Consider the following 5,437-nt stretch of genomic DNA (forward strand, 5'->3'; position numbering starts at 1 on the left):
GAGCAACAATGCCCTGAAAAACATGTAACTAGAGACAGATCACAGAATCATTATATAACCTTTATGGATCATTTACATTATCGTTCACAATCAATCATACATTCTCCTTCTAGGATTTAGTCATTTTCAAGGAATCAAAACTGCCATTTTTGTAATGAATCTCCCTGTACACGGGGAATGGCTCATCCTACATGGATTAAAGCAGAATTCTGACACCCAATGTGGACTGAGATTAGCAACTCCCTTTCAAATCCTATCTCAATGAGGCTAATGCCCATGTGGCTGTGCTACCCATTGAGCACACATACAAAGGTGCCACCAGACAAGAAGCCTTTCTGGCTCATCATTGCACCACACGATGCCATGAAGGAAGTCACAGGCTATAACAAATTTAATACCCTATTACTTGCATTTTCTGCACAAGGATTTCACTCGGTGACATCACTAGATACCAGTGAACTTGAAATTTGTGTGACATTTTTGCAGGTGTTGCTTTTCACCAAAAACGTTATTTTACATAGTTTTGCCACAGTGCAGTGCTTTAGGTCTAGAACTAAACCTCAGGAAATCTAATGAGGGTGAAAAGAAAAGTGAAAGTGAACGGCCACTGCTTTAACAAAGGCTCGTCTTCCCTCAGGCTATAAAGAGTCAGTAACTGAGTTCAGTAACTGAAAATTAAATTAGAGGAAAATGCCACCTCTGCAGCTACTGCTACCTTTAGCATTAACAGTAATATAGAATGGGGCGGAAGTGGGGGTTCTGCTGAATAGAGTCATCAGGAAACTTTCAGAGCCTCAAAATGGTATGGAAATCTGCTCTTACACCATGTTACAGGCTTCCATTGGATTATGTTTTGCTGTCTCTCTATCCTCCTTTTCCCTCATACCCATATCCTTGTGATCTATTTCCTCTTCTCTTCTTTCTGATCATTTTTTGCTGTTACTCAGTCTTAATTTCCACCTTCCCCTCTCCCCTACTTCCTCATTTATTTTCTCAACAATTTGGTTGCTTTCCCTCCCCTCCCATATTTACATCTAAACAAGAATAATTTAACCAACAAGGTTCTTGTGATTTGCCCTGTTCAGAATCTGAGAGAAAACAGCTAAGGAATGTTCAGTGCTGGGAAGGCATAAGGCTTTTGACTTTATCTGGTAATATCAAATGAACAGGAACCACTTTCTCGGAATGGTATTATCAGGTTAAATGATAAGGGTAAGCAGGAAGAACTCATGAGCTGTGGCCCATATTTTTTTAAAAGGCAAGGGCAGGGGTAAAGAAAGGAAAACAAATTAGGCCTTATCAGGATCCTTCCCATTCTTCAAATAAACATCTCTAAAAAACAATCAAGCAAGGTTGTCAGTTTGGCCAAAAATCAGCGATACTTTAGTGTAATAAGATCGCACAGCCACTCCTTTACTTCCAAACAAATTACTAAAGAACCTAACTATATTATATAGCAATAGAGAAATAAAGGCTATTTTATCATAATTTGATTATGCTACAAAGCACTGTGCATAGCAATTCATGGATCTAATTTTAGTTGTAATAATCTCTTGCCCTGTTATGTAAATGGGAAAAGACTTTCTACAGGCTTCAGATGGAGATAAGCTTCGGATCGAAAGCATGCAAAAGCCATGGTTCAATTACTCTAAAGTGATCTGCATCATATGTTACAGTACATCTTTCTGCCTTTGCACAAAAGCTAGTATCTGCTGCAAATTAACCACCCTTTTCTAAATGCCTACAGATGCCCTCTGAGAGTTTACAGATTCAAATTAAACCCAAGTCCCACAACTACAAAATAATAGGGAGCATTTAAAATTTTCTCAAAATACTTCCTCCTTTCGTGACTTCCCCCCATTTTTACCCTTACTTTTCAAGAAAAGACATGTTCAACTTTACAGCAAGTACACCTCAGGTCTCACTTCCAGTTCTGTGGGCCCATCCAGTCTGCAAAAAGATTAATCCCCAGAACTGTTCCATTCCACTTACATCTCTGCCGGCCATAGAGATTCAAGTTCTGGCCCCTGAGCAAACCTGACTCTGACTCAACTTTGCACCCTGGAATGCAAGAATCTTAAAAAAAAGAGGGAGATCACTGCACCCATCCTTATTCCCCAGGGCTCTTCATCTGCTCTTTAAAATGCAATTTATAATAATCCAAAATTTAGCTACCCTCAGGAGAGTCAGGGTCTTAGAGGCAGCTGGAACCTCCCACGAAACTAGCAGGTTTCCCCCTTCACTGGCCCTTTTCTTTCCTCTCCCTGTGGTGTCACATTATTGGCTCTTACTGCAGACTTTCTTGCGCACTATGGAAGACATGGTGTGGACCACTATCAACCCTTCTCTCACGGCTTTACCACGTGGGAAGGCATGGCGATGCAGGCATAATATCCTGAGGAAGGACCCTCCTCTTCCTGCTTAAGTCAGATGCCCTCTTCCCATGGGCCCTCCCTCAACCATGGTGGGGAAAGTTGTTTTGCAATTAGTGGTCCTCACTAAGACTGATCCAAGTGGGATTACAACGTTATTTCCACTCTGCATGAACAGTGGCTTTCTCGGTTTTCATAAAGCCTGAAAGAGAAGAAAAACAATGAAGAGTTAAATATCGGTGTTTGATGCCTATTCAGTTATAAACTTACTGTTATTTCCAAAATTATCACTTTGTTCCAGTATTCCATACCTTTTGTTGTTACAGGGGAAAAAAATATTTGTGTCTGTATAAATATATGTATATATACATAACCTTTTCAATAGTGACTTTCATTGTTCAAGAGATTAAATATTTCTAGAGAGTGGCCAGCCTGGAACATAATGCCTACTGTTGATTAAATTGGAACTGTTATATCTAAGCAATACATGAGAGAATACAGAATACCTGTTGCATAGGTTTTGTATTATTTTTTTAATTTGTAGATCTGTTACTTCTTTAAGATCTCTCTGCACCCAGATTTCCCTACCCATTTCACTCCCACCTCAAAATGTGTAATAATGGGCAATACCAAACCTTTGCTAAATTCTCTGTATTTTTTCTTTCATTTCTTGATATATTAAAATTAATCACAAAATTGAAATCTAAAACATGGAATATGTGGAGATGCTTGGTAAACTGTAAGGTAACATACAAAAATAAGGTAAAAATATGGTACTGTACCAACCCAGAGAAAGCAGAGAAACAAAAGCAGCATATGTTTTTATATACATTTTATATTTGGTATAAATATATAAATGCATACATATATACATATTTGTACAGATACATGTGTGTGTGTGTGTGTGTGTGTGTGGACTTATTACAGGGAATTCCAGACTAAGCAATCTCTGCAAGGTTGTCTCTACATCAAATGCTAGAGCCCAAAGTACACAGGCAGGCAGGAATGAAGATTACAAAGAGGCTCAAACCCAACAGGTATAGACTAAAACATGTATTCTTGCTGCCTCTGACCTTGGTGACAAGGGTATTGTGCAGAATCAGGGGCCTTAACCATGGAGCTAAACATATGCTGACTCATAAGTCAGAGAAACCGAAGGAAGATCACAGGAAAGGGAAGGCGTTTGTAGGCCAGCTGCTGCTTCATTCCAACCAGGTAAATGTGTAACCATCTTACAGGTTTCCTTCCTATCTGCTACCTGGAGCCTCTGCACGTCAAGGATGGCGTAGCCCCTCTTTAAACTTGCACCAGATTAGGGGTGCCTGGGTGGCGCAGTCGGTTAAGCGTCCGACTTCAGCCAGGTCACGATCTCGCGGTCTGTGAGTTCGAGCCCCACGTCAGGCTCTGGGCTGATGGCTCAGAGCCTGGAGCCTGTTTCTGATTCTGTGTCTCCCTCTCTCTCTGCCCCTCCCCCGTTCATGCTCTGTCTGTCTCTGTCCCAAAAATAAATAAACGTTGAAAAAAAAAATTAAAAAATAAATAAATAAATAAACTTGCACCAGATTAAGTCAGTACCACCCAGGGTATTCTCCCTTTTGATTAACTCAAAATCAACTGACTTGGGGCTTTAATTACATCTGGAAACTCCTTCAACACACACCAAAATTAGTATTTGGCAGAATACCTGCAAGAAGATGTGTACATGCTACAAAATGGCTGCTGCCTTTCTTGCGCTCTCCAAGTCATGTGAAACAATCTTCCTCGAAGCCCCCATGAACCAGAAGCAAACTCAAAAGGCGAATTCTGAGAAGGGAGTTCAACCAAGACGACACATCACACAGCCATTCCATGATCAATAAAAATAATCTCTATTCTAGAAGACAAATATAAGCAGCCTACTATACAAAGGCCAAAGATGACACAGGAAGTCATTCTCTGTTCTTGATTTTCCCTCCTGCCCACCACTGGACCCAACCTCATGCACCCATTTTTCCTGATAAGCGGCACATTTCCGTGGTTACTTGGTCCCAGGTGGAATGAGTACACAGGGAGAGGCCTTGCTCTTCCTCTCCCTGCTCCCAGCCTAGCCTGACCACTACCTCATTAGAAATGCAGTCCCCCAGTTATGACCTAGTTGTGAACATAAAATATCACCACGTCACTACATTTTGCTTTCATTTTAGACAAGGTATGCTTTTTCTTCCTCCTTTAGAAGTCAGCCTGAGCCCTCCTCCTACATTCTTGCAGCACCTTTCTCACCTTAGGTATGGCTTTGAGGAACAGGTTAAATGTGTATTTTTAAACACATTCTCTTCCAGCGTTTCTTTCTTCACTCTTCTGAACGGTTAGGAGTATACAGGTCACAGCACAGTAAGGATGGCGCTATTTGAGGAGTTTGTTTTCAATGCAGTCACAAAATAAATTCCTTAACTAGACCTTTGAGTATATCTTGGTAATTCATGGTTACTAGTGGAAGAAACTTTTGACAGTATTGGTTCCTTGGATCTTGACTAAAATGAAGTTTGATTTATTGTCCATTATCTCTCTAGTACTGAAGGTCATTCTCACAAACTATAGCTTCAAGCCTTTGTCAAATAGCTCCCAAACCTGTACCTGAGGAGACAACAGAGGCTTCATTCAGTACCTCCACATCGTCAACCCTCTTGCCAGACCCACTGTTATGCTGCTTCTCCTTTCCGTAATAAACTCCCATTCTGTCCACAGTGGCAAAGCCTCTGCCATACAGCCTTGTCCCAATATCCCGCATCTCCCTCCTGCTGCTCCAATTTCCTGCTTGGTTCTCTGCTTTAATCCTGGCACCTCCAAAACTAGTAGTTGGATGCATTCCTCACACTAGGTCTCCCAAGGGTTGTCCACAACCTCTGAGTGCCAGGAGCTGTGAATGGGTGTCCACTACTTATGGCTGGATCTCCTGGAAGAAGCCTTCATTCTGATGGATCAGCCTTCATCAGGCTGATGGCCTGAATCCCTTTGCTTTGCCACAAGGAGTCATCAAATAGCCCTTGTCCTCTCCCTTCCCCAATACCCTATTCCAGTCACCTGCT

At 41.4% G+C, this 5,437-nt stretch overlaps 1 long non-coding RNA gene across 1 annotated transcript; it reads right to left on the reverse strand.

Annotated features, from left to right (window-relative positions):
- Window positions 1–2,143: 2,143 nt before the first annotated feature.
- LOC113593547 (uncharacterized) lies at window positions 2,144–5,225 on the reverse strand. The gene is made up of 3 exons (XR_003413759.2): window positions 4,632–5,225; window positions 4,033–4,175; window positions 2,144–2,574 (listed from the first exon to the last, which is right to left on the reverse strand). It is a non-coding gene; the product is annotated as an uncharacterized LOC113593547 (long non-coding RNA).
- Between the last annotated feature and the right edge of the window lie 212 nt (window positions 5,226–5,437).

Source organism: Acinonyx jubatus, chromosome A1 (assembly GCF_027475565.1).
Source record: "Acinonyx jubatus isolate Ajub_Pintada_27869175 chromosome A1, VMU_Ajub_asm_v1.0, whole genome shotgun sequence".
NCBI classification, from domain to species: domain Eukaryota; kingdom Metazoa; phylum Chordata; class Mammalia; order Carnivora; family Felidae; genus Acinonyx; species Acinonyx jubatus.